At 37.7% G+C, this 19048-nt stretch overlaps 2 long non-coding RNA genes across 6 annotated transcripts in view; one reads left to right on the top strand and one right to left on the bottom strand.

The window, feature by feature from the left end:
* LOC140632310 (uncharacterized) overlaps positions 1-18260 on the top strand; it is a 29487-nt gene extending 11227 nt beyond the window's left edge. The window contains exons 4-6 of one of the 4 annotated variants that reach the window (XR_012029831.1): positions 7531-7646; positions 13748-13884; positions 18036-18260. This is a non-coding gene — a long non-coding RNA (uncharacterized lncRNA). The other 3 variants (XR_012029829.1, XR_012029828.1, XR_012029830.1) reach the window with 3 other exon arrangements.
* On the bottom strand, positions 3915-18991 carry LOC140632312 (uncharacterized). Of its 2 annotated transcripts, none has more exons than XR_012029832.1 (3): positions 18753-18991; positions 15260-15365; positions 3915-7725 (listed from the first exon to the last, which is right to left on the bottom strand). It is a non-coding gene; the product is annotated as an uncharacterized lncRNA (long non-coding RNA). The 2 variants fall into 2 exon arrangements; XR_012029833.1 differs by lacking the exon at positions 18753-18991 and adding an exon at positions 18522-18683.
* Between the last annotated feature and the right edge of the window lie 57 nt (positions 18992-19048).

Here is a 19048-nt window from a genome sequence, read left to right as displayed (position 1 = left end):
ACAAATAAGGTTTTCTTTTTCTCACAAAACAAGTAGTCTAAAGGTAAGCTTAAGCTGTCTTTGGTTCAGCAGCACCACATGTTAGGGTCAGAGCATCTCTTGATTTTGCTCTCACTTTTGTAAACTCTAGTTCACAAAATGGCTGCTATACCTTCAAAAATCATACCCTCACAACTGGCTGTAAGCTTGAGGGAAAGAAAAGCAGCTCTAAATCTTAGGTTTCATCTTTCTACCAGGAAAAGAAAGTATTCTGCAGAAGCTCATAAAGTAGCCAGCCCCTTTGGTCTCTTGTGTCCCGTGGCCAACTCTAGGTCCAGGGGTGGTTGTGAAAGAGAGTTTCCAGCTTCTCCAATTTGTAGAGTGGAGATCCTATCAATGACTATATGGTCAGCCAAGTAACCATGTCTATTATAATCATTTCAGATATCTTTTTATCCCTATAACCTCCTTAATTACAACTCACAAGATAGTTATGTGGGGTTTTATTAAAATATAGATATGAAACCAAGATTAAACTATTGAATAACTGAAATTTAAGAAGGTAATGGCTTGTAGGAAATATTAGCAGGGAAAGCCAATAACAATTGAGCCAAAAAGGAATGCCTCAAAATTGGTCAAAACAACTTAAGGCTAAAGGTTGGTTGATTTTTAAAAAATACCTTTTAATTGTAAAAAAAAAAAAAAAAAAAAAAATACAACTTTATTAAACAGAATCTCAGATTGTAAGTAATTATAAAGAAGAAAGTGGAAGTCACCTAAAAGTAACCCTTAATATATTTAGTATGAACTCTTAAATTTTTTTTCTAAGTATTCTATGTATATTCTTCCTTCCTCCACTCTATTCTTCCTGTAATCATACTAGAGTCTTCTGAACTCTACTTTCCTCTACTAAATATATCCTTGTCCCCTTTCCATATACTTACTGTGTTATATTCTACATACTCATGCCAGACTGCCTGGGTGTCACCCCAACTCTTTCACTTGGCAGATGCATAACCTTGGGGAAGTTATTTGACCTCCTTGTGCCTCACTTTACTCATCTTTAAAATTAGATAATAATACTATCTATGCAAATAATTATTGTGAAAATTAAATTAGTTCATATAGTGAACTTAGGACAGTGGCAAGCAAATAGTGAGTACTCAATAAATGTCACCTCTTTTTATTTTATGGATATATGTCAACTGAGTTCATTAATTCTGACTAGTAGATATTAGTATTATTTGAAAATATTTGATTTTATAAGTGGCCCATCCATTAATATCCTTGAAAATATATCTTTGAACACACATTCAATAATTTCGTATGGATACATTCCCTCAGATATAATTGCTGGGCCAATGGGTTATTCACATTTAAAACTTTGACACTTATTTCCAAGCTATCCTTTAAGAAACTTCTTCCCTTCCATGCAGCAGTACTTGTTTTTGTGTACAAGACAGCCTGTTTTTCTACAACATTTCCCATATCCCAATTATTTGGATAATAATTTTTGCCAAACTGGTCAGTGAAAAATCTCATTACTCTTGCATTTATTTTATCAGCAAAAAAATGAAAAAAGCTTTTAACTATTCATATTACTTTTTAAAAATTAATTACTTGATTATACTCTTTGAAGCTTAACTTATTTTTAAATTATAGGTGCTAGTAGTTGACCTATATACTCTTTAAATCGAAAGACTCCAATGCCAAAAGTGAGTTTGTCCATTTTCCAAACATTCTTTTTTTTTTTTTTTTAGAATTTTTTAAAAAGATTTTATTTATTTACTCATAGAGACACACACAGAGAGAGAGGCAGAGACACAGGCAGAGGGAGAAGCAGGCTCCATGCAGGGAGCCCAACGTGGGACTTGATCCCGCGTCTCCATGATCACAACCCAGGCTGCAGGTGGCACAAAACTGCCATGCCACTGGGGCTGCCCTCTCTTTAGATTCTTGATGACTGCTACCAAATTTTTCTCAGGTTGAAAATAACGTATAGTCAGGAGTAATTTTCAGCCTTTCTGAGATGTATATGTCAAAAACACTTATAAAAATAAATAAAAAACACAAGAAACAAGTGTTGGCAGGGATGTGGAGGAAAAGGAACTGCTGGTGGGAATGCAAACTGGTGTTGTTACTATAGAAAATAGTATGAAGGTTATTCAAAAAATTAAAAATAGAATTACCATATGATCCAGTAATTCAACTATTGAGTACTTACTCAAAGAAAATGAAAACACTATCTTGAAGGGATATATGCCCCCTGTGCTTACTGCAGCATTATTTACAATAGCCAAAATATGGCAGCAACCCAATTGTCTATAAATAGATGAATGGATAAAGAAGATGTATTGTACATGCACAATGGAATATTATTCAGCCATAAAAAAGAATGAAGTCTTGCCATTTGCACAACAAAGATGGATCTAGAGTGTATAATGCTAAATGAAATAAGTCAGTCAGAGAAAGACAAATACCGTATGCTTTCACTCATATGTGGAATTTAAGAAACAAAACAAAACAAAAAAAAAGAGACAAACAAAAACCCAGACTCTTAAATATAGTGAACAAACTAATGGTTACCAGAGGGTAGATGGGCCAGGAGATAGGGGAAATAGGTGATGGGGATTAAGAGTACACTTATTGTGATGAGCATTGAGTAAGTATAGAATTGTTGAATCACTATATGGTACACCTGAAACTACTATAACACTGTATGTCAACTACACTAGAATTTTTTTTTAAAAAAAGAATTTTACAACAACACTGTCTAACTTTACTTAAATAAAAAACAAACAAAAAATCCCAAAGATATAGTGAAAAAAAAAATGGGAGGAAAACAGAAAAATTATTTTAAATGACAATGAGTTACTGAATTACTATTTGATTGTTTTAAAATGTTTATTATATTTTTATTTGACTCAAACTGCTAGGGACAAAGGATGGGACTCCAGTGTTTTGCCAAATATTCCTGGCATACATCTTTGGAGGGAAAATAAATTGCTTGAGGCAGCTTTTCAAAAACCCTTTTCTAGGACCACCTGCCTCAGTATAACTTGGAGAGCTTAAATATTTGATTCTGTAGTTTAGTTCTCATGCTAATGATGAGTCCCTCAAAATATAGAATGGACAGTTGTATCTTTTAAAGCCCTCCCCAGAGAATGCTTACACACAGAATGTTGGAAGAACTTTGGGAGATGCCAGTTTACTAACATTAGTTCATCTAATTATTCACCTACTTATTTAAAAGAGATTTAAAATAATTACTGAGCACCTACTATATGCCAGTCATTGTGCTAGCAATATAACAAAGTCCACGTTCTAATAAAGCTTGCATTAAAATGCAGGAAAGCAAAGAATAAACAAATAAATGCGTATTGTTATGCAAAGTGGTAAGTGCTACTACAAAGAATAAAGAGGAGTGATAATTAACATGGAGTGAATACTACTTTATATTTACTATTAATCAACACCTTTATCTTTTTTACAGACAATAAAATCATTTTAATTTTGATCTTAGAGGTATTACAATTTCTCAGTTTGGGGCTGGCTCTCTAGTCTTCAGCATACTCTTGCTTCCATCCAGCACTGCCTATTTCTGGAGAATACTGGACACTATGGACTATTAGCAAGAGATGGACTCAACGGTCAAAGAGCTGGCCATCTCCGTCAATAATATCTTGAACACACCAGTGTATGTACATAGCAGACGTAACAATTAAGCAGTGTAAAATGTGAACCAAGGCAATAACAGTCTGTGCAAGCCTAATAAATGATCAACTACAATCTTTAAGAAATGCACAGCAAGGGATCCCTGGGTGGCGCAGCGGTTTGCCGCCTGCCTTTGGCCCAGGGCGCGATCCTGGAGACCCGGGATCGAATCCCACGTCGGGCTCCCAGTGCATGGAGCCTGCTTCTCCCTCTGCCTGTGTCTCTCCCTCTCTCTCTCTCTCTCTCTCTCCGTGTGTGACTATCATAAATAAATAAAAAATTTTAAAAAAAGAAATGCACAGCAAAATAATATGGAAGTGTCCAGCACATGGGATAGTGCCAGCAGCATGGTAAAGTTCAGCTGCTGAGACTCTTCTGGGGAGCTGCCAACTACCTGAGCATTCTATCACCCAGACTTTGAGCTAAAGGAAGGTTTGGTTAGGGATGAGAAGAATGAAGTAAAAGCTGTGATGGGTCTTGAAATAACTGGTTAAACCAAGTATTGGTCAATAAGCTTTTAGACTCTAAATCTGAATTCCAGCCAGACTCATACCAATAGTTCCTCTTCATTCACCAGTAGCTGCAACAGCAATCACAATGGAAGCAAATGCTTAGAAATAGTCATAAACAGTTGTTTGGCAGTTATCATTGACTATGTAGTTATGAGAATTTAGTGCTCACTCAAGATGATTGGCCCAAGAGCCCCTGTGATGTCAGCAAACTTACGTGCATGTGCACACATACACTGCACATGTGCATGCAAGGTGTTCTATGTACACAAGTATACTTTTATAGGAAGAAGTTCTATAGACTTCATTAGATATTAAAAGGAGACTGTGACCTAATAAAGCTTGGGTCAAAGATCAGCATCTCTTGGACCTTAAGCTGAAATATCTAATTCAGCCATAGAAGGCTTATCTTAGTTAGGATTAATGCCTTGGAATACTATTTCCACACTAACCTTAGCACACTGAAAAACTCCCTCAGTGTTATAAAATGTCTCAAACCTTGTGAGTTCAGTCTCCTGGACGAGATGGTAAAAGCTTCATATTTGTTACATATGAAGACCTGTGTTAGGCATTTTTAAAAACACATCACTGTGTAAGGTATCTATTGCTGCATAATAAACTACCCAAAACTTAGTAGTGTTGTTTACTCATGATTCTGTGAGGTCAGCAACTTGGATTGGGCTGAGATGGACAATTTTTGGAGGTCTGGAATGCCACAATATCACTTTTGCCACATTCATTAGTCAAGGCAGCTCACAAGACTGGAAACAGACTCCACTTCCCTTTTTTTTTTTTTTTTTAAAGATTTTTATTTATTCATGAGACACAGAGAGAGAGAGAGAGAGAGAGAGAGAGAGGCAGAGACACAGGCAGAGGGAGAAGCAGGCTCCATGCAGGGAGCCCGACGTGGGACTCGATCCCAGGTCTCCAGGATCAGGTCCTGGGGCTGGAGGCGGCACTAAACTGCTGAGCCACCCGGGCTCCCCTAGACTCCACTTCCTAATGGGAGACACAAGTCACATTGCAAAGTCACATTGTACATAGAAGAATCATTGTGGCCATCTTGGAAACAATCTACTACATCTGCATGCTGAAGAATTCATGGTTAAAATAAGATGTCTGCAATTTACTCAAAAAGCCCCAGAAAAAAAATTGATGGGATAATAGTTGAAACAAAAATGGCAAAAAGTAATCATTGTTAAAGCTTGATGATGGGCACATGTAGTTATTTATATTGGTCTCCCTAGCAGTTCTTTTTGGTTCTTTCTTTGGACTTCCATATTTCTGCTTACATTGCCCATCTGTTCTTGCATGCTGTCTACTTTATCCATGAGAGCCCTTAGCATATTAATCATAGTTGTTTTAAATTCTCAGTCTGATAATTCCAACAGCCCTGCCATGTCTTGCTCTGTCTCTTCAAACATATATATATATATATATATATATATATATATATATATATATGTTCTGGGTTAAAGGTACTGCTGTAAACAGATCTTTAGTAATGTGATAGGAGCTGGGAAAGATGCACTGTAGTTCTGTGATCAGGTTTGCCTTTTAGTGAGCCTGTGTGTCTCTGGACTGTGAACTTCACAAGTGTTTCTCAGTTTTTTTCTCCCCCATTAGTTGGCACAGGGTGGCTGGAGCCAGATGAAATTGGTTAGTTCCCTTCCCCAGGTGAGTTAAGCTATGATAATATCTTGCCAGGTTGGGCTCTGGTTAACTACCTGCTCCTGATGCCAGGTCTTATTAAGAACAGAGTGCTCTGGCATATTTCAAAGTGGTTCGTTTCCCACCCCTGCTTGCTAGAAGCGTGATAGGATTTTTCTCCCATATTTACTGTGGGAACCTGGTTAAACTCCTAGAGGTAAATCTCACAATATTACAGGGAGTCCCCTTATGCCTGGATCCCCTTCGAATTTTTAACTCTGAGATTTGTCTACACTCAGCCTCCAGCAATTTGGCAATTATGGTTTCAGTTTTCCTATGTAGCACTTGTTGCCTCAATGGTACCTGCTTATAAGTCTCTGTTCCAGGAAATCATGCCTCCCCTGTATTAATCTCTCTGTCTCTCTAATCTTGAGGACAGTGGTTTGCCCTGTATCCTCTCCTTTCTTACATATCCTAGAAGAGTTGTTATTTCTCTAGTTAGCTTGGCTTTTTACTTGTTAGAGCAGAGGCAACTTCCAAGCTCCTTACATGAAGAACCAGGAACAAAGGTCACATTAGTCTCTACTTTTGTGTATGTTTGCAATATTTTTAATAAAAAGATTAAAATTAAATTAACAAAATACACACTTTAAATTAATCCTTACAGTAATTATCTTCTCCCCTTTTATATATAGGGATATTGAGACAGGGAGCAGTCATGTGACTGGCCTTTGCTAAAGTTATATATTTATTAACAGTGGTTCATTTTTACTAAAGATATACAATGTGTCAGCACCTTTCTAATAATAATGCATATCGTATCTCATTTAATCCTCTCAACACTATGTACTACATGGTATTATTGTCCCCATTCTGTGATGGGAATACAGAAATACCAAGAGGATGAACAGGGTCACAGAATAAGTAGTGAACACAGGATTTGGATCCAAGAAATGTCTCCAAAGCCCCCACTCTTAGACTATTCTCTATAAAGAAGTAAAGTAGTGATTAGAACCAGAATTAAGGACGCCTGGGTGGCTTAGCAGTTGAGGGTCTGCTTTCAGCTCAGGGCGTGATCCTGGAGTCACAGGATCAAGTCCCCTGTCGGGCTCCCCGAGTGGAGCCTGCTTCTCCCTCTGCCTATGTCTCGGCCTCTCTCTCTCGATCTCTTCTGTGTGTGTGTGTGTGTGTGTGTGTGTGTGTGTCTTTCATGAATAAATAAATAAAATCTTAAAAAAAAAAAAAGAACCAAGATTAGTCTGTCTCCACTGGCAGGACTTACCCTTTCTACAGTGGCCAGCTGGGGCTCTCAGAGCTGGGTGCTTCCCCAGTCATGTTCAGTCAACTGCCTGTCCAGGTTTCTCCTTCCCAACTTTGCACATTGTGTGAATATTAATATGTCACATTCACTCAGGGATCTGACTAAATTACACAACCCATTTCCTACTGGGAAAACTGTCTTACATTCTACTACTAAACAATGTAATCTATCTGTAAGTGCTTCATAAACTGTAAGGCAATATGAAAAATTTACTCAATCTCCAACTTTAGCATTTTAAACCAACAATTATTTTTGGAAAGTTATTTTTAAAGGTATTTTAAAGTTTCCTCTTTGGAATTTTCTTTACCAACATCTGCAACTATAAATGTGTTTTATTTTATACCTATGTCATTGTAGGGTGAGAAGCAGGAACTCATGAATGAGAGGAAGTTTTGACAATGAAAGTTTGTTTCCAGGAATCACCTGAGAACCGCATGGAACAGCCTGGGATTTATTCTTCCTTCTAAATTAAGGTGCTTTTTGTCAGTTAGTTTATAAGTATTCTCCTGCCAATGTGTCCCAGCCTGAAGCCAGAGCTCATCAATCCTGATCCTGAAAGAGAACATGCAATTTACCAAAATACTTAGTGAGAAAACAGGCAGGAAGAAATGTCATGCCTATGTCATGTGAAGTGTCACTAGTCTTGCCATAGGGCTCTTCTGTCTAACTCTATAAGCAGCAACAGCAGCACCATATCCCAACCATTTCAAGAAGGTTTATAGATGTAAATTGCAGATTAGGGATGTGTGTTATGTTAGTGCTGATTTAGATATTAAGAGAAGTTATGACTTACCTAGAAACATATCAAAATTTTAGAAAAGGAGTTAACTGCTGGTAGAAAAACTTGATGCAATATTTTATTGAGACTCTCTGGGGTCTTAAAAAATACCCCATCTATTGTAAGATGGGTTTGTGTCCCTTCCCGTAATAAAGGAAAAGTAAGTAAAATGATGCCTTGTTAGGAAACAGACAAAAAACATTGGATCCATTTATCAATACTCTTCTCCCAAGCAACCCATCTTTGTAGAAAGGACATTAAAGACTGAGGACAGTAATTGGTCAATCAATACTGAGCTATGCAATATTCCCTGATGTTTCATCTTCTTAAAAAAACAAAAGTAAGAAGCATAAGAAAGTAGAGTGATCCTTATCTTAAAACTTGGTATTTTCAAAAGACACAGAGAGAGACAGAAGGAGAGGGAGGTGAAAGTAAGGAGAGAAGAAGAGAGGGAGGAAGGGATAGAAAGAGAAAGAAAGACAGGGAGAAGACAGTGGCAAGCTCCTTACAAACTCCTTAATCACTCACCCAGATCTCAAACTTAGTGATTACAAAAAAAACATAAAATAGTCAAATATTTAATAAAAACACAGTCAGAGCTTGACCTCCAATATTCATAGGTGCATTGTATGTATGGTTTCCCAGGAACAGGAGTCATAAAAACACATTATTTATAAAGGCGTATTTTCTCTCTCCATCCAAGTAAACTCTTCCCCTGGTAACCATACAGCTGTTGCAGTAGCCTTTGGGAGAGACGTTGGGTGCAAACTTTCCTTTAAATTTCCTAACACTAGACAAAGGGTAAATCAAAATTTGAATTCTCCTTAGCTTTCAGAATTAAAAAAAAAAAAAAAAAAACACTTTTAAAGTCATACTAGAAGACTGGGTTAATCAATTAGCCAAATACTGTAAAGGGGTCATAACAGAGAGTTGAAACGGTTGGATTTCAATTTTAAAGTCTGTGTTACTCCGCCTGGAATGTGCTCTAGGTCGCAACCCTCAGCACATCCCCTTTGCAATCATGGCCACCAGACATTTTTCTTACACTGTGGGAAAGTGTCAAATCCTTTCTTTTTGTGTGTGCATATTTGAGTCACAGGAAATGGTCTCTACATCCCACTCATAGGAATGAATGAGGTGTGAGAACATTTTAACTTCACATAAATGTCTTTATTAGGCTGGATTTGCCTTTGTTTCTTTTATATAACTTTTAAAATTCTAACAATTATAATAATGGTATAGATTCATTATGCAAAATTTGGACAAAAAGAAAATAACAAGGAAAGAAGTAGGGGAAGCCATCTAAATTTAAGCAAAGACAACTACTGTTAGCATTTCCTATTATTTGTAAGACTTTTTAACTTAAAATATAAATTATAAATTTTTCATTATTAAGGGTCATTTTCGTATTTTCAAGAAAAGTACCTATGAAATGTTTTATAATTTCATCATAAATAATTCTGATAATTATATAACAAACTTAAAATAATTTTTATTATAAATATTGCTATTGGAATAAATAACAATGAAAAGTGAGAAGTAAACCTGAAACCTATATACCTATATAATTAGAAGCAATTAAGGATAAGAGAAATAACACTGGCTTTGGTTAAAGTTAAAAGATACGGTTTGGGCCCCAACTCTGACACAAACCTATAGTGTGATTAAGAACAAATGGCTTTACTTCTCTTAAATTTAGTTTTATCTGTAAAGCAAAGGGGCCAGATTTTATCCTTAAGGTCCATTCTTAAGTTGTCTGATATTAGGTTGAGTCAGGGGTTGAGCATTTCTTTGCTACATTTTACCTGCATAGGCTATCCCTTTTAAATATTCAAATTACTAATTTCTGGTCTTCATTTCTAAATAAGCTTATCCAGATGATCACTTTAATTCTCATCAATGAAAACACAGCCAAAGAAGAAAATCAACTAAAGAGTCATTCTCTTAGTCATAAATTCATCCACGCTTTTAGCAGACTAAATTGAAATAGGACAGAAAAGACTTTTAGCAGACTAAATTGAAATAGGACAGAAAAGATTTTTAGAGCTATAGTCAAGTTCTTTACTCAGGCAAAGTATCAGATAATCTCCAACAATATCAAAAACTCGATTTATATAAAAGAGAAGAATCACAGAATCAGCTTGAAGGACATTGGAGTGATAATATAATCTAGTCTAGCCTCATATCATGGATGGAAAATTCAAATACATATAGGAACCCTACATAATAATATATCTCCTTATATATGACCTATTTCACTGAATGAATAAGCCCAAGGATAAAATGACAGGCAGGTAAAACGGGAAATGTATGCCCAGAAAATACAAAGATATTGGCATGAGGAATGTGGGCACAGCGTAACCAAATCTTTTGGTTTTTCAAGAGAAGCTGATAACCCAAATTTCTATGTGAACATGTGAGTATGAGTGTATAAACTCCCATGTTTCTAATTTTGGCACAAAGAGGTTTTTCCCCCTTTTATCTTCATTGTATAATCCAAACAGGGGCCACCAATTTGCAAACATCCAACTGACATAGAAAAATGGATTTCCTCCATTTTCTGAAATTCATGCTGCATAGGCATGCTACTGAAGCATTCAGGCAAAAAGTGAAAGACCAAGTTAACCATCTGGGGAGGAGGAAAACTCAATCTACATTGCCCTAAAACATGCTCAACATTTAAACTCAAGAAGATCAATTTTGAAACTATTATCTCCAACTAGGTACATGTTTGCCCACCTATGAATAAAATATCTGACGATGATTTGATTGTTTGATCCATAGGCAAATAAACATAAGGCTCTTTGGTTTTTGGAGTCAGCATCCTAAAAAATAAATTAACCCTTTTTTAAGTGGACTTAGAAAAAAGCCTTACTATTAATGTATGCAATTTCGTTGAACTCAGTTTGAATAATAAATTTATCCCAAAGCCTCTGATCCTCTACCCCCATCTTCAGCCACAGAAAGGAGCAGCATCAGAGATATTCCACTGCTTCATTAATGTGCCAAATATTAGAACACTAGCCCTTCCTTCTTGTTCCCTTAAAAACATCTGCACAAAGTGGGCCCAGCTGGTTTGCAAATATGTTCCACGATGCAGGCCAGCTTTCAGCCCCTTCATATCACCCTGTCTTGTCTCCTTTCTGCCAACGTGCATTTCCCTTTTAAACATCTAACATTTAGTGAAAAAAAAAATCAGTGGTAACAGGTTAAAAGTTAATGTGCTTCACCTGTTTCACCTCCTTCTATTAGAAAACTTGGACTGCCAAATAGGGATTTGACATATTACCTGTTTGTCTATCTCCTCCATGGAGGAAATTAGGAGGGGGTGCTCAAGAGTTGTTCATCAAAATGTCAGGCTCCAATTTGGTTAAATCATTACAACACCTGCTTTCTGGGAATTACTGTAAAATCTTGCTTCTTTTTCTTTTGTATAGAGCCTGCTGATTGTATAGAGCCAAGAAATGTATAGGTGTATAGGCCAAGAAATACACCTACCCATGACTTTTATTTACAGTTCAAGGCCTATTTGGGATAGTGGGGACGAAGGAAATTTAAAGAATCAGCTTATGGTGAACAGTCCTTAGAGGATGGGGCTGAAGGCATCCAGACTGCTTGGGAAGCCTCATGAGATGAGGGGGTTCTTACAAGATTGCTAGGGACAATCTGTATTTTCCATTAGTTCAGACTCAGTAAGCATGAAAATAGTTTCACCTGGAAACTATCTTGACTCCAGCTGAAGCAGCAAGGATCTGATATTCAGATAGATTAGGAAGAAATAATCATTTTTTAAAAAAACAATTCGGAACTACTTGAAAGTCATAGAAAAGGCTCAAAATGGCAATCCTCTTTAGAGCACATGCAGAACGGAGGTTCCTGAAACTGAAGCTTATACTGAAGATTCAGATCTCTACCCCCTTCCATGTTCTCTTTTCTTGCACAGTGACCCTCCCTCATCTCCTATGCTGTTCCCCTGATGGTCACTCAGTGCTACCCTAAGCAAAAGGAAAATGTTGGTCTTATTAGCTTGTTGTATGATTTTATGAAGTTTTTAATTCCAAAAATGCTCCTGTCTTTTATCTACCATCTCTACAGCTAGAAGGGATAAGAGCTAAAAGGCCAATTACCCTGAAGATTAGAAGGATAGAACTCTCCCTGAATTCAGCTGCTTATTTTCCCAAAGATGAGCTGTGCTTTCCCAACACTTGGCATTGTCAAAAGTAGAAAATAAAAATACGGGCTACCTGTTAAATTTGGATTTCCAATAAACAATCTTTTTAAAATTATACATCCCAAATATTGCATGAACATACTTTTACTAAAAATTATTCATTGTTTAGCTGAAATCAAATTTAACCTGCTGTCTTGTATTTTATTGGGCAATCCTACCATCAGTGTATTCAGGAAAATGGTTGGACTTTATAGCCTAATGAATTGAAGAAAGAATTCACTCAATAAAGCTAGTGAATGATAATTTTAAAATGTATAAAGCTCTTCACTGCCGGAAATTGACTAAAAGACCCACCTTATCCTACTTACCTCTTTATATAATCAGCTAGCCCAGTGATTCCACCATAGCTGCACATTACAGTTACTGGGGAACAGCTAAATATTTATGATTCTTTATACCCTGCCCTAGACCAAATGGATCAGAATGTTTTTTTTTTTTTTTTATGCCCTGTGATTCTAATGCGCAGTCAGAGCGAGAACCATTGAGCTAAAGAGGCAATGAAGAAAGGCTGGAGTGCAGGAGAGAGTACACGACTGTGTTAACCTAGGTTCCCAGACTTTGCTGCACATTCTATTTTACCAGAGATCTTTAAAAATTACTGATGCCTGGCACCCACCCCTAGACATTCCAATTTAATTAGTGTTGGGTACAGCCCGAGCATCAAAAGTTGTAGAAGCTCCTCATTAAAAATGTTCTATATAAGGTGTTTCTAATGTAGAACAAAGTTTGGAAACCATTAATTGAAATGTACATATGTATCTCTCTTTCTTAGGATGAAAGTAGCATTACTTATTTCTGGGGGTAGAAATGAAATCAGGCCTTCCAACTATATTTAAGAACAGACTAGATGTTACTTTTTTTAACCTATTTTTTCCAAATGGCTGGGAGATTCAAATCCTATGAACGGGATGCTATTTTCAAGAACTTTGACTCTGTTTATAGGACACCTATTAATCCCTTTGCCAGGAGTTTCATAGGTAGGAGGATAACAGTCACCTAAGACTCTTTCAGAACTCCTGCCTTCAGTCATATATAATAATAATGATTACATGCCTATGTAATTCAGAAGACATACTTTTTTTGTGCACAGAGATTAGGCCTTGCCATATTCAATTGTAGTCAAAAGGACTACATTTGTAGTATATACAAATACAATATACAACACATCTGTATTCCTTCTGGTTTTTCTTACAAATTGCTAAATGCACACTGATCCCTGGAATTGTTACTCCTCCAACATTTAAAAGGTTACTCACCCCCAAGAGACTATTCAGTACAGATCTAACAGAAAGTGCAAGAACATTACTTTTTAGTGCCAAAAGCCAATAGATCTGAATTTCCAAAGAAACATGCTTTGTGGGAGGATATGGGCTTTACCCCAGCTGGTTGCGTAATCTGAGAGCCAAAGGAAGACATGAGTGTCAGAGAGGACACCTGACAAGTTCCAGAACTTCAGCTCAGAGAAGTATTTCATAAGACTGACCAATTTATCAAAAGTAGACAAATACTGCCAGCATGTGGTGTGTCATGGGGGAGTTGATGGGGTTCATTTGTGATGAATCCAGAACCCAAGCATCCTGCCTGATAATGCAGAGGCAAATAAAATGGTAAGGCAGTGACTGAAGGAAGATTCATGTCCCATAAGAAGGCTGCCTGGAATTTTATCACCATGATAAGAAACCGGGAGCTTCTACTATCTAAGGTATGTAAAGCCCACAAAATACTTTCTTATGCCTCATATTTTGAGAAAACTTTGAAAACATAAACTTTTCTTTTCGAACATGAATAACATATTTCTCATTATCATTCTTTTGGGACACCTTACTTAGTTGTCATTTCATAAATGACAGTCATAAAAATCATAAGTCATAAAAATGACTTTTTAAAGGGGTTTAAAAAGTACTGAAATTATACATCCCTTTTAATATTTTCTATTTTAGGGAAGTTAATAGGACAACATGTTTTGTTTTCCAGTAAATATATAAACCCATCCATGGCATGATATTAGGAAAACGTGAGTTTTAAAACTTTAAGTTCATCAAGTATGGATCATCCTTTAAAAGAATTTAATACAACTCTGCATTTACACAAAAGTGAACATTTCCTTCAGCCAAGAATTCTTTTACAGGCCTCTCCAATAGGAATATTATACTAGCTAGGTTCCTTGGTATAATTTAAAATGCTTGAATTAAAGAAATTTTATCAATACATAAATTTTCTTGAAGAAATATTGGTTCAAGTGAGGGACACATTACATAAGGAAATGAAGTGATTAAAATTTCAGAGATCATTTGGGATACTATCTCTGGGACACTTGATTTGTTTCACATAAACAATTAATATGTTTTCTACATTTTTCATTCAGAATTAAGAATACTAATACTTTTACAAGTTACTTGACCCAGTTCTCTCTAAGAGAGTTTACAGGTTCCTCATTTAAATTAATATCATTTTTCATTCATTAATCAAACTTGACTTTAGCACCTTGATGCCACCCCCCCCCCCCCATGCACTGACACTTGCCAAGAAACCACAGCGAGCAAAATATATATAGGCCTTTCTAGCCTCAAATAGCTTAGTTTAGTGAGGAAGGCAGACATAAATTACACAAATTATAACTAACTATTGTAAGGGTTCCAAAGGATGACCACAAGGTGCTATAGACTATACATAAAAGTCATGCCCCAGGATAAGGATTCAGAAAAGGGGAATCCTTTTCTATCCCAGATGGAATGACACTTGAGCTAAGACAAAGCTCTTAATAACAGCTGACATTACTGACATTATGCTAAGTGTTTAAAAGTATTAGTTCACGTAAACAACACAATGATCTGTCCAATTATCTACATTGATTATCTCATTTTGTACTTGAGGAAACTGAGTCTTAGAAAGGATAAGTAGTCCGTTAAAGGTAACACACCAGGGAGTAACAGAGCCTACAACCAAACCCAGATATGGACTCCAGAACATGTATTATATTCTTAACCATTAGTCATAGGGCCTTTCTTGCTATGGAGGATCTGCTCTAGGCTACAATAACAAAATACTTTAAAAAACCCAGAGAATTTATTTCTCACAAATCTGATGGCTGGGAAGTCCGAGTTCAAGGTGCTGGCGCATTCAGTTCTTGGGGAGGACTCTCTTTCTGATTTGTAGATGTCACCTTCTCACACGGCCTTTCTTCTGTGGTGCATGGGGAGATAAAAAGAGAGAGTCAGAAAGAGAGATCTTTATCTTCCTCTTCTTTTAAGGACACCAATCTTGTCAGATTAGGGCCCTACTCCTATGACCTTTTTTAACTGTAACTACCTCCTAAAGCCCTATCTCCAAATACAGTCATAATGGAGGTTAGGGTTTTAACATATAAATTTTAGAGAAACAATTCAGCCTGTAGGAAGGAATAAACTAAGTAGTAGGAGGAGAAAAGTGTTCAAGATGAGGAATAACTATGAACTCAAGTGACCTGAAGTGTAGGTTATAACAAATATGTGTTTGCTTAATCTTCTAGGTGAAACTGCAAAGGTAACCATCACTTCCAATAGAATCTAATTTCTGTAACACTCTTTCAGATAAAATATTTGTAAAGACTGTCACCTAGTGGCAATAGGCAAGAGGTAGTTTGTAGGCAAGCATTATTGAACAGGTGTATTCAGTGGCTTACTTGGGGGTGCTGACTCATCAATTTCTCCTTTTACTGTGTATACTCCCAGGTTGGTTTTTTTTTTTTTTTTTTTCAGAAATACATTAAGCTAATTGCAGAATTAAGAATAAAGACAGTTACCACTTCTTTCCACTGAATTCACACACAAACACACACACACACACAAAGAGAGAGAGAGAGAAAAGTGGTGTGATAGTTTCAAGCTCTCAAAGAGCAAGACCTTAAGTTTTATCCTATCTCACTTTGAGTCTGACCAAATAAATTTGGGCCAACAGAACAGTGGGTAATATAAATCATAACTAGTGAATATGTTTTATTCAGCAGTGTAGATTTGGGTCACTGTACTGGATAAAGAAACCCAATTAGTTGAGATACTGACAGAAAGTGAAAGAAATATATAAAGGGCACTGGAAGATAGGATGTCATAAGTAGCAACTACAGTCTTGTAAATACTTGCAAAAATTAGGACTGGTACTTTTTATATACATATATATCTTTAGCTAGATTAGGTACTATTTTTGGCAAGTAAAAACTATAACTGATATAAACCTTCCATCTAATTCTGTCTTAGGTGCTAAAATCACCTGAAGTCAGCTTAACAGGGGCATAATGGTAATGTGAAGTGGTGACAAGAAAGGAATTACATACAAACTATTTGGATCCTTATTTTACTATACTATACACTAATCCCCTTCATTTAGGATGTCTTCATTTTAGATCAACCAGTACATTTTCCTCAGAGCCATCACTAAATCCTATCTCTAGATGTTAGCAACTTCCAGTTTTGGTCTCATAGCATCCTAAATGTAGACTGGGAACTTGACAGGTTAATTAGTCCACTCAAGCTCAGACTCAAGTATTATTGAGTGTCTTGGTTAAACCCTTCATGTAACAAGTAACAGAAAACAAAAACTTAAGCCATTTGAAAAAAACTATTTTTCTGGGATATTTGTAGTGTCAGAGGACTTGATACATAGGGGCACAAACAGTATGACCTAGACTCTTTTCAACCTCTCTAATTATCACCTCTGCTGTTGAATCTATTTCAAGCCAACTTAAGTTTCATAGGCCCAGGATGGCAGTTGGCAGTTCTGGGCTACAAAATTTACATACAGAATGGGTTAACAAAATCCATTTTTCCAGCAGTCTCGATGAATATCTCATTTTGTTTCACTGGCTTGGATTCAGTTGCATGCCCATCTCTGAACAAATTACTATAACCAGAGTGATGGGGTACCTTAGAGCGGAAGGGTAGGACCAATTTTAAACAGTCCACATGGTTGAAAATGGACAGAAAAATGAATTATTAAAGGATAATCAGAATGCTTTGGACAGGAAAAGGATGATGGAATCGATTCTGGGCAGTTAACCAATAAATGTCCACAATATTGGGATGACGCAACTTTGTTCCAAGTACGGGAAAAGGAACAAAGCAATAGGGCTCATGAAGAATTGAAGTTGGTTAGAAATAGTAGGGCCAAGAAAGGCTGCCACTTGTCATTCTTACTATTGAACGGTCAAATCCACCGGCCTGATACAATCATCAATATTATGTCTAATTAACACAACCACTTGACAGTTAAATTTCCTGATCACTTCTCAGATGGTTCTTCTAATTTTCCTATTGTTGTTGTATCCTTCTTCTTCTTCTCTTCTGTGGATTAGGACAATCACCAAAGTCCTGAACAAAGCCCGCTTTTCTCTTTTCTGTTTCTTGATCTCAGCCATTCTCCAGGTCTCAATTACCACAACCTTGAGATTAACTTATAAAAACTTCATTTCTTGGTCCTTCCTATATACTATGGAACTTTGTAGATTGATCCAGTTCCTATTTGCAAACTGTGTCAGAGAGTCCTGGGCTTGTTCTTGCTTGATCCCCCCAAAACTATCTTGGAACATTACTTAATAATATGAAAATACAAGATGCAAACTAGAAGTCTGCCAAGGAAACTGAAGAGGAAAGTAAGTAGGGTGTGGCACTCCAAGACTTCAACCCAGACTCAGTGAGAGCGATCGACTTTGACATAATACAAGAAAAGTGAGGATTTTCCAAGATGGAACTCACAGGGGATGTTGAGAAGAGCTATTTTACTGGACTTGTGGGAACCAAAATCCCAAGTGGGAAAAGTGTTAGAATGAAAAGTAAGAAAATAGAGACAGCCAGTCTCATTTCATTTTTTTTTCCCCCCCAGGAATTTTGCTGATCAAGGTAAGCAAATAAATGGAGTGGTAGCTGGCTGGAGTCAAGGAAGATCAGAATTATTTTTTGAGATGGAGGCATTACAGCTTGTGTATTTGCTGATAAGGAAGATCCACCAGGGAAGAAACATGATGAAAAGGAGAGGAGTTACGGCCTAGGGCCCAGGAAGGCAAGAAAGACGGTCTCAAAGCACAGGACTCAGAAGTGCTCAGTAAATGTTGGCTTCTGTCATTTTTCTTTTTTCTTCTTCTTCTTTTTTTTTTTTTTTGGCTTTTGTCATTTCTGATGGCTTAAATTTCCGAATAGTGAAGAGGCACCAGGCTTACAAAAAACATTAAATTCGTTATGTAAGCGCGCAGGCGAGAGCCTGGCCCTCCAGCAGCAGGCGGCATTGGCTCGAGTTCTGGGTCGACCACTTGGCCATTCACTTTTCTTCCTCGGGTTGTTTTCCTCAACAGACAGAGAGGATGGTACGTACCTCATCAGGCTGTGTGTGGGCTTAACTGGGACCCCCGTGTGACACTTAGCGCTGTACTGACACACGGTGAACGCTAAGCGCTAGCGCCGTTCTAACGGGCACGGTCGTCCCGTTCTGGGACGCGGACGCGCCCCCGCCCCCGCCCCCGCCCCGGGAGGAGTTTAGCCACCGCGCACCGCTTCCGACCCCCGGGACCCGGGAAGACGCGAGGGGGCGCAGCCCTCGGCCCACCGAGGGCAGGATGCGGGAGGTCGCCGCGTCTCACAATTCCCCGCCGCCTCGCCTGTCTCTCCAGAAGGTACCGTCCCCAGAACAAAGCGGAAACAAGCGACGTGGCTGCCAAAAGCAGGCGCCTGGAGGACACGTGCACCGCCAAGCCCGGGGGCAGCGGACCCGCCGGGACCAGCTCCCGCGTCGCGCTCGGGCTTCTGCGCATGTGCGGCAAAGGGGGCGGGCGCACTCCTCCCCGAGCTTCTCAGTTTTCCCTCTGCGCGCGGCGTGGGCGGGACGCCTCGCGAGAGGTGTGA

Source organism: Canis lupus, chromosome 4 (genome assembly GCF_048164855.1).
Source record: "Canis lupus baileyi chromosome 4, mCanLup2.hap1, whole genome shotgun sequence".
NCBI lineage: Eukaryota > Metazoa > Chordata > Mammalia > Carnivora > Canidae > Canis > Canis lupus.
This window is presented reverse-complemented; position numbering and strand designations above follow the sequence as displayed.